At 32.9% G+C, this 15,903-nt stretch overlaps 1 non-coding gene across 1 annotated transcript; it reads left to right on the forward strand.

The window, feature by feature from the left end:
• Positions 1 to 11,061: 11,061 nt before the first annotated feature.
• Positions 11,062 to 11,201, forward strand: LOC119471444. The gene has a single exon (XR_005200497.1). It is a non-coding gene; the product is annotated as a small nucleolar RNA SNORA67 (small nucleolar RNA).
• Positions 11,202 to 15,903: the final 4,702 nt, after the last annotated feature.

Genomic DNA, 15,903 nt, shown 5'->3' on the forward strand with positions numbered 1-15,903 from the left:
AGAACTCTTGAAATATATAGAAAGTAGTGACATGAGGTACTGTGGAGTACAAAGACGAGAATGGGTACAAAGATGAGAATGGGTGCAAAGGCAAAAGCCTGTTCTAAAGACTATGTAAAGAACAGTTAAACTCCCAGAAAGCTATAACAACCCTAAAACCCAGATGTCTTCTCTATCCAGTTCCTCCTACTACAGGGAAGTACATAAATTGGGGAAATTGAACCAAATATATCCGAAATGAGAGGCAAAGTAAAGGGTAGAATTAAACTATGAAGAGAAAACAAGCTAGTAAATAAAAATTAACTAAATAGGGAGAACTCAACAGGATTGATTTCCCATAGTCCATCAGTTAGACGATTGCTATCTGTAAAAATTAAAGTCTCAGAAAGTAAGCATATGGATACTGGAATAGTGGAGAACCCCACAAAAAATTTCTAACTTCCTGAAAATCCTACACTTAATTGCACCAGTTAAGGAAACCTGTCTTTGCAAGTCATCTTTTTTAGTGCTTAACTCTTATATATTAAATGGCAAGAATGAATCAGTAGAAGGTGTTGAAAGACTCAATCAGGAAAGACAAAACTGAAGCCAAACTAAAACAGAAATATTAATACAGAGCAGAAAAGACAGTAAAAACAGTAAATTTTCAAAAATCTAAACTACGATTAATATCTTCAGAGAAAAAAGTTATTCGGTCTATGATTTCCCCCAAAAAAAAAAAAAAAAAACCACATTGAAAAAAAAAACATGGAATGTGAGAGAAAAAGCTATTATGGTCAAAATAAATAATTTAATAGAAGCTCTGGAGCACTGAATGATGAAGTCACTGAAAATAGGAAATTTGAGACATAGAAAAGAAAATACACAGATGAAATTCAAGAGTTTTGATATCAAACTAATGTATACTCTGAAAAATAAAGAATGTATAAAACAAAAGAGGAAATATTCAAAGGATGATACAAGAAAACATTTTTGGACTGTAAGTAATAAATCCCAAGACTGAAAGGTCCCAGGAGAAACCCTGAGAATCAAACAAAAGAAAAAGCCAGCCCGAAGTATGCAACAATGTGAATTTTCAAAACACCAGGAATAAGATAGAGATTTTAAATCCTTCCAGCATGAAATAAATAGTACATAGGAAAAATACAAGAAAAATAAACATCTTCAGTCAAACAGAAAAGAGAGAAGACAAAGGAGCCATAGCTTCAACATTCTTAGTGAAACCAGTTTAAGTGCAAATTTCTTTTTTTCTTTTAAAATTTGTATTTGTATAAATTTGGGGTAGAAGTGTAATTTTGTTACATGGATATATTACATAGTGGTAAAGTCAAGGCATTAGTGTATCCATAACCTTAATAATGAACATTTTACCCATTAAGTAATTGCTCATCATTAACCCTTCTCCCACCCCACACCTTGTCAAGTCTCCATTGTCTGTCATTGGACACTCTGCATCCATATGTTCACCTTATTTAGTTCCCACTTATAAGTGAGAATATTTGGTAGTTGTGAGAATATGTGGTATATTTCTTTCTGTTTCTCATTGTTTTACTTAAATAATGGCCTTAGTTCCATCATGTTGCTACAAAAGACACAATTTCATTCTTTTCTATGGATAAATAGTACCCTATTGTGTATATATATCACATTAAAAAAATGAGATTGCCCACTGATTGACACTTAGGTTGATTTCTTATCTTTGCTAATGTAAGTAGTGCTGCAATAAATACATGGGTTCAGGTCATATATTCTGGATATAATAATTTATTTTCTTTTGGGTAGGTACCCAGTAGTGGGATTGCTGGATCAAATGGAGTTCTATTTGTAATTGTTTGAGACATTTCCATATTGTTTTCCATAGAGGATGTACTGATTTACATTCTTACCAAGAGTGTATAAGCGTGTTCTCTTTTTTCCACATCTTCACAAACATGTTTGTTTGTTTGTTTGTTTTTGTCTTTTTAATAATAGTCATTTTGACTGTGTAAGATGATACCTGATTGTGGTTTTAATTTGGATTTCTCTCATTATTAGTAACAATGAGCATTTTTTCATATGCTTTTGGGCTATTTGTGTATATTCTTTTGAAAGATGTCTACTCATGTCCTTTGCACAGTTTTCAGTAAAATTATTTGGGGTTATTTTTGTTGTTTATGTTGAGCTAACTTTGTTCCTTGGAAATTCTGAACATTAGTCCCCTGTTGGATATATAGTTTGCAAATATTGTCTCCCATTCTGAAAGCTGTCTGTTCATTCTGTTGATCATTATTTTTGCTGTGCAGAAACATTTTAGTTTAACCAAGGTCCATTTGTCTATTTTTGGTTTTGTTTCTTGTGTTTCTGAAGTCTGAGTCATGAATTTTTTGCCTAGACCATTGTCCAGAAGAGTTTCCCTAGGTTTTCTTCCAGTATTCTTACAATTTTGGGTCTTGAATTTTAGTTTTTAATCTACCTTGAGTTAAATTTACATATGGTGAGACATAGGAGTCCAGTTTCATTCTTTTGCATATCACAATCCAATTTTTTCAACACCAGTTATTGGAAAGGGTATCCTTTCCCCAGTGCATGTTGTTGTTGACTTTCTATTTTAATCATGTGAGATTATAGAATACATTGATTTTCTGATGGACAGCAACTTCAAAGAGATACTTCCAATGGATCCACTTTTATGAATTAGCTGGGGAATATTATTCCTCAAAACAAGTATAAACCAAGAAAAGAGGGAACATACTACTCTATGAATGAGAAAGCAATGAGAAAGAATAGGAGAAAAATGTGAAAAGAAAAAAAGACAGAGGGGAGGGTAGAAATACTACTAATGATAGCTAATATTTCTTTAACACTTATTGCTAACTATAACAATACATAAATAAAAATATAAAATTAATATTTAATTCTCTGTAATATGGATAAAACCCATATGTATAATATTAAATAGAAAGAGCTTACATAAGAGACTACAAACTGTGTTATTTGATTTTCTGTAAAATTAAAAATCAGGCCAACCAACACCACAATCTTTATTCTAGTAAAGATTCTGAATTACAATGATACAAAGTAGGTAATAAAATAATTAAAAGCCTATCTTTTTAATTCATAACTAGAGGACCTTGACTTTGTAAACATAGAGAGATATTTGTTTGTTTGTTTTAAGAAGGAAATTTCTAGGTCGAAATGAGGATTTTGGAGGCACCAAATTGTGTATGCAAAGAAATAGGATAATTTTAAGAAGTACACATAAATTGCTTGCTCCTACTGGAAATCATTGCAAGTCTTTGTGTACCACTTCATGAACCTAAATGATTGCTTCTAATTTCATGAACCACTTTTCCAAAGATTTAGAAAAAAAATCCTTTGTATGCTTACAATATTTTGGACTAATTCTTGCTGTCTTTAACATACCCCCTCCTTCCAATTTTTACCCTCACTTGAAAGTTGGACAGTTTTTAACAGTTCCCTATTCTTTTCATGCAAATGCTGACCTTTGTATTTCAAAAGAAAATTTATAGTAGAGAAAGATTTTTATTTCCTCACAAAGCAGAGGGAAAGTGATTATTTAACATAATGAACACTTTTCTCTCTTAGCTCACATTTACTCTACTCACAGAAACTTATATTTTTCATCCCATACCTGTGATGAAGATGATCCTCACAATTTAGAATAACACTAATTCAGTTGTAGACATAATTTCTGTTATTTTACATTATTATACATATAAACTGTATTTTAAAGTATTATTTATTTTAAATTGATGCATAATAATTGGCATATTTATGGGGCCCTGTGTGATGTTTTGATACATATACACAATGTACAATGATCAAATTAAGGTAATTAGCATCTCTATCACCTCAAATATTTATCCATTTATCATTTATTTTTAGTGAGAACATTAAAAACCTCTCAGTTATTTTGAAATACATGATATTATTAACTATAGTCACCTTACTATGTCACGGAAGTTTAGAACATATTCCTCCTACCTAACTATAATTTTGCATCTGTTGACCAACCTCTGCCTATTGCTTTCTCCCCCTTACACTTCCCAGCCCCTGGTAACTACTATTCTACACTATACTTCTTTTTAAAAAATTTATTTATTATACTTTAAGTTCTGGGGTACATATGCAGATCATGAAGGTTTGCTACACAGGTATGCAGGTGCCATGGTGGTAGTTTGCTGCATCCATTGCCCCGTTATCTACATTAGCTATTTCTCCTAGTGCTATCCCTCCCCTTGCTCTCCACCCCCTGCTATCCCTCCCCTAGCCTCCCACCCCCCAGGCCCCGGTGTGTGATGGTCCCCTACCTGTGTCCATCTACACTATACTTCTATGAGATCAACTTTTTAAGATTGTAAGTATGAATTAGATTATAAGATACATATCTTAGAGGTTTTCAGAGTGGCCCATGTTATTTCTCATTTTATGAGTATCATGGGCTACTAGTGAGATAAAAATGTCTTTGTAAGAATGTCTCATTACCAGGTTTAATTGCATTAGACATAGTAATGATATTGTTTTATTTTTGACATATACATTTTATTTAAAACAGAATTCACACACTTTAAGTTAGTTTTAATTTACAAGAGATTAAGTATATGACTTTGTCAGCCACGTAGATGTAATCTTTATTTATGCAATGTTTAGTTGTCTCTTTAATGAACGTTTTGTGATTGTAGTTACCTTATTTAATCTGTAAACACTTTAATGTCTATGTAGTTTTGATAATAATAGTAAAAATTCTCCAAAGTTAACAATATATCTTCAAAATATGATTGTAGAAATGGAGAACAATCCATTAAAACTGTGTACTCTTCATAATTCATATTTTTTTAACCATTCACACCCATCACCTCAGTTAAAGAACAATCTGTCATTATAACTCCATTGGAAATGTGCTTACATGTTTAGACAGATGGGCCTGCCCTGAGGTTCATTTTCTAGCTTAAATGCACAATTGACTTTATGCTTTTAAGAAGCAGCTGATGGAAAATAATTGTATGTACAAGAGCTTGTTTAGAATGTGCAATGGATACTCAATGTGACAAATCAGTCCATAGTCTTGACTCCTAAAAAATAGTTTTTGTATTAAGAATACATTGTTTAAAATTCAATTGCAATAATTAGACTAAACCTTTAAAAACTTATTAATGCAAACAACTAAAATTTTGATACTCAAAATATCTGTCAAAAAATTGACAGCATCATTCAGAACTGAGTAGTGATACTTGTGAGTATGCAAATTATAGTAGCTTTCTTAACTGCAAAAATCTAATTACCTCATGCTAAGAGAAAAAACAGCTTTGTTGTTATTTATACGTCTTTCTAATGATTTTATATGGTAATACTTGTGAGACCAAATTTTTCTTCGTATGTCTACCAAATATCAATCATAACAGAACTGATATAAAATCCTTCAATGAGTAACACCTAACACTTAAAGAAAAGAGGTCTATGTTTTAGATTTTTTTTCTCTCTGACTCACTCTGAAGGAAGGCCCCATAACTTCTCCATGTTTCTGGTTTTTCTTTAGTGTTTTGCAGGGGAAAATGGTATATACATATAAAGACAATTTGAAAAATGTTACACTAAATTCTGGAAATACAAAACCCAACCTTTAAAAAATGAATAAACTATTCACAATTTGTGCTCTCAACTCTTAACCTATCCTCTGGAATGTTGAGTCAACACTACTGCTGACATATCTAAAAAACACATTTCAAAAATATTGCAACAGATTGATAGACATTATTTTTTGCCCACATTTTTCCAGGATTTATTGCAAATTCTAAAGGTCAGTTATTTAAAGCTTCCCCTATTCCAGGTTAATGTGTATTTTTATATTTGAAGGTATTGGCTAAATTCTTGACTGTCCACTTGTCTTCATTGCTGTAACAGCAACGTTTAAGGCACATACCCTGAGCTCTTAATCATTACAAATCTTACCTTGATTTTAACATATTCTTGAACTACCTTTTCATGTAGTTCAATTAAAAGGATAAATGCATCAAATATCAGATTGATTTCTGCTTCCCTTTAAGCTGAAAATCTATTTGGAGGGAGCAGAGGATACAAAATCCAAGTTATTTTGCAGTGCAGTCATACTGATACATTGCATAGGTAAATTATGCTATTATTCTAATCATCAGCATCATCCTTATGTCACCATCTTGGTTAAAGTTTGGTATTGAAAATAAGTTAAAAGAATACAGCATGGACCACTGCCTAAGGCATATAGTTTATTTTTTAAACTTCTGATGACTCTAAAGAAAATTTATATTTATTTTCATCAAAATTTTAGGAAAAATTCTTACACATATTTCTCAGAAAAAATTAATATTCTTGTTTTTATTTTACAACATTTTTCAAATTTCACAGCCATATGTAAATAACTTACAGCACAGATTGCCAAGACCTTATCATTACTGACAATGGGCCAGTGTTAGTTCAGTTAAGTTTAGAAAAGGTAATCAATATAATTATCTAAGCTGTCACCATCATTACAGTCCATGGTTTTGTTGTTATTGTTACTGTTTTTTGTTATGGTTAAAAAAAATTCTAAGCTGTTCTGAAGTGATTTCTTAAGAGGAAATAGCCCAAATTTGTTTATGTTTGGTTTTCTTCGCTCAAGGCATCACTCAATGTCTAAAATCAGTGGTGCTAAATCATAATGATTATATTGGCACTCACTCCTATTTTACCCATCCAGGCTCACTTGATCACTTACAGCTCAAACAGGAAGTATACTTTCTTATTCACATAAACCACATTTCATTAAATTGACAGAGTCGTGTTTATTAATATAGAACGCTATTTTTTTTTTGAGATAGATTTTGGCTCTTGTTGCCCAGACTGGAGTGCAGTGGCATGATCTCAGCTCACTGCAAACTTTGCCTCCCGGGTTCAGGTGATTCTCCTGCCTCAGCCTCCCAAGTAGTTGGGACTACAGGCATGTGCCACCATGCCAAGCCAATTTTTGTATTTTTAGTAGCAACAGAGTTTCACCATGTTGGCCAGATGGTCTCAACCTCTTGACTTCATGATCTGCCTGCCTTGGCCTCCCAAAGTGTTGGGATTGCAGGCATGAGCCACTGTGCCCTGCCTAACATAGAATGCTATTTATTCATTTGCTGGAGCTATATCATGTCTGTTCATTTTTTATTACACTTACATTTACAGAATATGCAATAGAGAGAACACTCTAGAATCAGAGTTAGCAAACTAAAACCCACAATACAATCCAGCCTATGGCCTGTTTTCTACAGCACATGAAGTACCCTGGTTTTAACATTTTTAAAGAATTGTAAGCTTTTTGATGTGATGTTGCAATCGGCTTGCCAGTATTTTATTGAAGATTTTTGCATCTATGTTCATCATGGATATTGGCCTGAAGTTTTCTTTTCTTGTTGAGTCTCTGCCGGGTTTTGGTATCAGGCTGATGTTTGTCTCATAAAATGATTTGGGAAGGATCCCCTCTTTTTGGATTATTTGGAATAGTTTCAGAAGGAATGGTACCAGCTCCTCTTTGTACGTCTGGTAGAATTCGGCTGTGAACCCATCTGGACCTGGGCTTTTTTTGGGTGGTAGGCTCTTGATAGCTGCCTCAAATTCAGACTTTGTTATTGATCTATTCAGGGTTTCAATTTCTTCCTGGTTTAGGCTTGGGAGGAGACAAGTGTCCAGGAATTTATCCATTTCTTCCAGGTTTACTAGTTTATGTGAATAGTTGTACTCTTAAAAATGTTTTGCATGTGTTATTTTATTTATTCCTCACAACACTCCTGCAAGTACTATTATGCTTATTTAATGTGTAAAGAAATCAAAATAAAGTGTTATAATTGCCATAAGTATTAACTCTTCAAAACAAGCAAACAAAAACCTGGGAATAAATGATGAAAAATACAAAACTTAATGAAGAAATGAAGAAATCTTTATCATTTTGAAGAAAAGGAATTTCAGAAGCTGTCAGCTGAACTCCTCTGGCATAACATTTCTTGCTGATATAATTCAAGGCTCATTAGTATTAAAAAGTAAATGAAGCAGAAAATCTATTCAAGACACTGAAATCATATATAGGCCAGAAGAATTGTACTTTGCCTACTAGTACAGCACCTTAGGACAGTTTCCCTAGGAAATGAACTGTAAGGCAGAGATTTGCAAGCCAGTTAGTTACTTAGATTACTCTTAAAAACAATGCATGCAAGAGGATAAGTGGAAAAGATTAGGAGAGAAGACATTGATTTGTGACTCAGTAGTACCAGAGGACTCAGCCAATTTCACCGGGAACTCTGGAGCTGAGATAATGCCTCAAATTGCTGAGAATTTAAATAAGAAGGGTAGGCCACTGTTTTAGTTCGTTTTCATGTTGCTGTTAAGAACACACCCAAGACTGGAAAATTTAGAAAAGAAAGAGGTTTAAGGGACTCACAGTTCTATGTGGCTGGAGAGGTCTCATAATCACGGTGGAAAATGAAAGACACACATCCCATGGCGGTAGACAATAAAAAATAGCTTGTACAGGGAAACTCCCTTTTTAAAAACCATCAGATCTCATGAGACTTATTCACTATCATGAGAATAGCACTGGAAAGACCCGCCCTTAGGATTCAATTATTTCCCACTGTGTCCATCCCAGAACATGTGGGAATTACGGGAGCTACAGTTCAAGATGAGATCTGGGTGAGGACACAGCCAAATCATATCAGCCACTGTGCTCTGCATGAACGAATCAGTAGGTATATTTCTGTTTAGCTGTGATATAATTTGGCTTGTTTGTTCCTTCCAAATCTCATGTTGAAATGTGATCCCCATTGTTGGAAGTAGGGCTTGGTGTGAGGTGTTTAGGTTATTGAGGTGGATTCCTCATGAATGGCTTGGTTCCCTCCCCTCAGTAATGAGAGACTTCTCACTCTATGGGTTACCGTGAAATCTGATTGTTTAAAAAAATATAATGGGCATCTCTTGCTCTCTTTCTGTCTTGCCATGTGTCATGCCTGCTCCTCTTTTTGCCTTCAACCATGAGTAAAAGCCAAGCAGATGTTGGAACCATGAGCCAAGTAAACCTCATTTCTAAGCCTTGGCAGTTTTTTTATAGCAATGCAAAATGAACTAATGTGAGCTGGTTAAGTGCTGTAACCTTATCCCCACTGAAGGTCAAATTCCACAGAAGGGCTTAGCTGACTGTTACCAGCAAACAAGAGTGTGGCTGGGAATGAGTACCAGATTTCTAAAGGGGAGACTGGGCTGTCAGACCACAGCACACACCACAGTCTACTCTTTGCTCTGTTCAAATCTTCTCTATTCACATAGTAATTTTATGCCACCTGGAAACAGTTTCTTAAAATTCTGGAGTTTTGTCATTGCAGATTTTTATTTCCCCTCTAGAGAATCATAAACTAGAAAAATTCGTAACAAAAATACTGCACTGGTGATGAGGCTGCGCCTGTTGTTTATCACTTATTTCCTCTTCATTTAACCATTCCAAATTTCTCTTAAATTTGGCCTATGTCGGCCGGGCGCGGTGGCTCAAGCCTGTAATCCCAGCACTTTGGGAGGCTGAGGCGGGTGGATCACGAGGTCAAGAGATCGAGACCATCCTGGTCAACATGGTGAAACCCCGTATCTACTAAAAAAAATACAAAAAATTAGCTGGGCATGGTGGCACGTGCCTGTAATCCCAGCTACTAAGGAGGCTGAGGCAGGAGAATTGCCTGAACCCAGGAGGCGGAGGTTGTGGTGAGCCGAGATCGCGCCATTGCACTCCAGCCTGGGTAACAAGAGCGAAACTCCGTCAAAAAAAAAAAAAAAAAAAAATTTGGCCTATGCCTTTGCAGATTTAGGCAGTTCACCTGTTGGGGTGATCAAGGCCCTCATGCTTGAGGATTTTGAGTCATTGGATGACATGAATGATCAAGAAGCTGAGGGAAGTGGTAGCAATAAAAGGTCATGATCCCTTGTGCAGTTAGAGATCTGAGCCAGTATTTAGATATAGAAACCTTTGAGGGGAGGCTGGATCCACACAATAAAAGAAAAAAAAAAAAGTCCTGGAACAACAAAAGATTTTTGGTAATGAATCTCATCATTTTTTTCCTAAGGAGAACTACAACCATGATTTAAGTAACCATACACTGAGGAGAGAATATCTAGATATATTGAGAAAGTCATAACACAAAACCATGTATGGAAGATGCTCAGAAAATTTATAACAATATATTTTGTGTTAATAGCATATGTAAGAAATGTATGACAGCACTAAACCAAAATATGGGAAAGAGAAATTGGGAATGCACTACTGTAAGGTCCGTATTTCATATGAATTGTGTCCTTCCATTTATCCTCTATTACTTTTTCTTTTTCTTGAGTTATGGCAATGGTAAGTAGAGAGATGTAAAAGAATTTAATTAAAATGAAACAAAGACAAACCAAGATTTAAAAAATTAGGAAATTAGTTACTCTGGGATATCACTTTTGTCATATTGTAAAAATTAAAAATAGCTGTCAATTTCTGAACATTTATTCTCATTTATACTGTATAACAATCAAGTCATACCTACATGATTAATTATACTTCACTATAATAATTCAGCACAGGCATCAACTCTTGTCTAATCCATATCCTCTACTTATTGTACAATGCTGTGTCATTTTTCCTTTAATATGTCATTTCTTAGTGAAGTCCTTTCAATGCATTATTCTCTTTATGTTGCTTGAAACAAAAATTATTCTTAAAAATTTTCTTAAGATGAACATAATTTTAAGAGTTACTATGTTAGCCTTATGCAATCAAACACATGAAATATACATTTTTCTAGATTTATTGATGTGCATTCTAAATCATAATTTAACCAAATGCTTTAAATGTGCTTTGGAAGGAGGGGAAATATAAAGTCAACGAAATGATATCTATAATCTATCATACTCTATTAAAATATTTATTGGAACACTATCAAAATTCCATACTAAAATATCTATGACACAAAGTGTGCTTTAGAAGAAGTCAACATTTATGAACTAAGAAAATGCAGTGCCTTATTTACAAATATATATATATATATATATCTCCAAGGTGATTCCCTCTCCAGGGGGACATCCAGTGTCCCTCTCAGGAAAGTAGCAACTTGAAATAGAATCTGGCATGCCTATGGCCTTTGGGGAACAGGGATGCTTATTTCCTCTGCCTTCCTTGGCTACCTACATGGATACCCATGTGTCATCCCTTTGGGATAGATTTTCGTGCACATGCTGAAGTTGTCTTTCTTGACATCAAGGTCAGAGGCATTGATGTGCAGCAGGTTTCTTTAGTCATCAACCATGACTTTCCCACCAGCAAGGAAAACTATAATCACAGAATTGGTCAAGGTGGATGATTTGGCTGTAAGGATGTGGCTGTTATGGTGACAGAAGAAGGCAAGTGGACTCTTCAAGACATAGAGACCTTCTACAACACCTCCATTGAGGAAATGCCCCTCAGTGTTGCTGACCTCATCTGAGGGGCTGTCCTGCCACCTAGCCCCAGCCAGAGTTCAGTTTTGGGGGGTGCTGAGGACCAGCAGGAGAGGGGAGGGAAGGGAACTAAGGGATGAACATCTTGTCATTTCTTTTCTTTGACTAAATGTTACATTTTGAGGCAAAAAACCCCCACCATATTCTGGAGTTTATAAATATGTATTTAACCCTTAACAAGGCAAATGACTCATACATAATACATAAAATATATTTAAGAGCAACATTTATTCATAAATTAAACTAATTGTCAGTATTAAAAGGAATAACACTCATTTTGATTTGCTAGCACTTCACAAGGTATTGTAGGATTTTAAAAAATATACATATCTCAAATTCATGAAAATAATTTCATGCACACTATAAACCTATATCAACATTATAATAATGGGTTAACAACCAACAGAGCCTAGGAAAACATTACTGGTAAATATCAATATAAGTATCAACTTCCTGATGCTAGGTGCAGAGTTAGATATCTTTTTATTAATAATCTGAAACAAAGAAGATATTTTTAATAAGATCTTACTAAATTTATAAAATAGATATTTAGCGTGGAAGTTTATGTAATATATTACAAAGTAAAAAGATCAAAGAAATATATTTTACAGTGATAAAGTTATAATCATTTAAAGTGGAACATATGGAATTAGAAAGTAAAGCTTCTGTGGAAAAATAATCAAAAGCATGCTATCAGTGAGATGGGTTGCTTAGAAAAATATAATTTATTAAAATCTATAAAGGCTGCTGCTGAACTGTAAATTAAATGAGTGAGCATTGTGCTGTGGCACCAGGAAACATCAATATATGTGTGACTTAATATTCAGAGTTTGTGTCTCATTATAGAAAGCATTTCTATTTCTTTTCAAGTGTTCCTGGTGAGAAGTAAATTACATATTTAAAAAAACGGAAGCTGTTATGATCATGAAATATAAACAGCATTAAACAGCTTTACAATAAATGAATCTAACAAAGCTTGATCTCATAGAAGTAGGTAGTAGAATGGTGGTTACCAGAGGCTGGGATGGTTGTTGGGGGAACGGAGATATTGGTTAAAGGATGTATAATTACAGTTAAATAGGAGGAAGAGTTCACGAGATCTATGGCACAACATGGTGACTATAGTTAATGACGATGTATTGTTTTTTGGAAAAATGCAGAGTGAATGTTAAATGTTTTCACCAGAAAAATGATAACTATGTGAGTTAATACATCTTCACAGTAATATTTTTATATATTAAAAACTGGTAGGCATTTCAGTATTTGATTTGAGCACCTTTAGTATTACAAAATAAGTACATATTGTCTTCTCATTTATTATTTACTTGAACATTAAAAACAATTTTGAGGTGCCCCAAACATTCACTTTTTATGGGTTGATTTAGAAACACTTAACAAGGTGGACTAAAATAATCTTGCTAGTTAACACTGCTTGAGAAAATATAAATGAACTATTAGGAATCCTAAGTGATGTGACTTTCTTAAACTCTTCATCTATTTTTTCACTGGAGTGCCTTTTTACCAGGAAGAATAAATATATATTTTCCCCAGTGTAAGCTCTTCCCCTGAGTTTACTGATTCAAAATGTTAGCTAATTTTTAGTATGCCCTTAGGTTATCTTTTTCACTAATAGTTTAATAGCTGTTGCAAGCACAATAGAGCAGAATCAATGGCTCAAAGAAAGAGCTAATCCTGATGTAGTATAATTCTTGTTAGAATATTAAGAAATAGCTGGCTTTTTTTCTCCATAGAGGCACAAAGAAGCAGTGTAAATTTAACATAATTTCATTCAGTCTTTAGCAATATTTTAATCCAATGATACTACCTAATCAATTGAAAATGTCTGACTGTGCATACAATTACTTCATTTCCAGATCTATGACCTTATTCTCTGTCTATTGCCTTTGCTAGAAATGCCCTTAGTTGTTTTTCATGGAGCATTCCAATTCACAGCCCAATAATAAATTTGAATTAATAGTCTAATTAAAGATTATAAAATTAAAACCATGTTTGACACATATAGAGTGTATCAAAATTTATCTAAATGAAAATTTAGCACAAACCACTTAGAGTATTTTTTCAAGTTCTGAAAATAAAATCTGAAAGTTAAATTAATAGTAAGTGTTGATTAAATTAGCATAGCTACACTGTGCAAATAAAATATATTACAAAGACTCTTTTTTTCCCCTCTGAGTATGAAACATTTTTCCAAGGTCTATGTATCAGAAAATTTAATCAAGATGAAAGTAAGGTGACTTCAGTTTGGTCACAAACACAGGACGTCTCGTTTTCAGAGCTAAATAGGAGTGAACTGTCCTAAGTGTGAAAGCTATTTTTCAACTAAAATAGGAAAAGATCAGATCAGACCACCTGTGACCATTATCCATATCTAGCACAAATAGCTCTGGTGACAGAACAAAATCAGTTCATTTTCTTCTTGAGAACAAGGTATATTTGCCAGAGAAGTTTTGTCGTTTCTCTCTGCCTCTCACAGACAAATAGAAATAACAACCAGATTCTCCCTAGACTGATAGTAAGGTTAGACACTAAAGATCAGACATGCCTCCTTCTGATCCATAAACTTACAGTCAATTAATTCATTGTTACAAAAGGGAATATTTAAAATAAATAGCATAGCTATTAAATGTTTGTTTTTCAATTGTAAGTTTCTGTATTTATATATGTGTACACTATATGTATTTATATATATATATATATATATACACATCTACTTATATGTGTATATGTATATTTATTCTTATGTATGTTATATGAAATAAAGATTTTACAGTTGCAATTTACAAAGTTATAATTTTTATATAGATTATTTATTTACATTCATATTTGACCAAATAGATGTACTGAATATATAAAATAATGTAACTGACATGTCTTGATGTGCTTTTAGCATTTGACACCTTTAATATAATTGTTCAGTAGCAAAAAATCATAGTTTTTGAAACATAGGTTTTAAAGAAACGTTCTGATTTTTCCTAAGCATTCATATTTAGAAGGGGATTCTTTGATCTTTGTGTGCTCCTAGAGAAGTAATTTTACCTTTCTGAGTATAATTTTCCTAATGACTAAAGTCAGCATGTCACAACATTTGCCTTCCGTGATTACTTCTATAGTTCTCTAATTCTCTAATTCAATGAATTATTTAAGCATCATATATGTGTTAACTTTACATATTCATGCTCTTTGTCTTTCAAATTCAAACTTTCCTTTAAGATTTTTGACCATCTATCATGTATTAGAATCTATGGTGGACAGAGAAGACAAAAATATATTAAATTTATTTTATCAACATAAAATATACAATTAAAATATTGCACTAATATATCTTGAAGCTGTCCTAAAGGTGACTCTGAACAATTTTATTGCAATAAAATTAAATAACTTGAGTCAAAAAGATGCTAGAAAATTAATGAAAGTGCACATAGTTTTTTTCTTGTCCTAACCCCTATCTCTCCTATACCTTGTAGCCTTCATAGTCCCTGCTAACCACCATTCTACTCTGCTTCTACGAGTTTAAGTTTTTTAATATTCCATATATAAGTGAGATTATACAGTGTTTGTCTTTGTATGCCTATTTTTTTTCACTTAACATAATATGCTCTAGGTTCATTAAATTATACATAGTTCTTTGCAAAGAAGTAATTCTCCCATATTTCTTAGGATTTTTGTTTTATTTTTAAAGAGTTTATTGTATTTTGTTTTGATAACACATATATTATATACTCACTTAAAATATATACTCACTTATACACTTAGTGGAAGTTTAAAAAACAGAAAAGGGTAAAAATAATCACTGTTAGTATTTTGTTACATTTACACATCTTTTAATTATGTACTTTATGTATTATTTTAGACTTTATTTAGCATTATAAGTAATTTTCAAGTTCAGTTTTTGAAAGTCATAATCTAAGTGCTTTCATAATATGCCATAAGACACAATATAATATTTTTGCATGCTGAATTTAATATTAATTCTCATTTATTTCATGTTCATGGAAGACAAGAAATAAATATCTTATTCATGTAATATTTATATATAATTTAAGTATCTGAATTGCAATGTATTTTTTCTTATACTTTTAGTTATCAAAAATGTGACAAGAATATTTATGATGAGTTATATTTTCTCATTGCTCATTATTTCCTATTGATAATTTCATTTTGTAAGAGTCTCCAATTTGTGTCAAACTATCTCCTGAAAGCTACAAATCTTTGCCTATACAATTTGCAACTTCCTTCTCAATTCACATGAAGATCAATTTCTCCAATATACCCTTGTAACTGAAAAAAAATCAAATTATTTTTACAAAAACACAAAATGTTATTTACATGTATTTATTTAAATATCTTCACTGGTTCTTTATTTATTAGAGTAGGAAA

This window comes from Cebus imitator, unplaced genomic scaffold (genome assembly GCF_001604975.1).
Source record: "Cebus imitator isolate Cc_AM_T3 unplaced genomic scaffold, Cebus_imitator-1.0 Scaffold61, whole genome shotgun sequence".
NCBI classification, from domain to species: Eukaryota; Metazoa; Chordata; class Mammalia; order Primates; family Cebidae; genus Cebus; species Cebus imitator.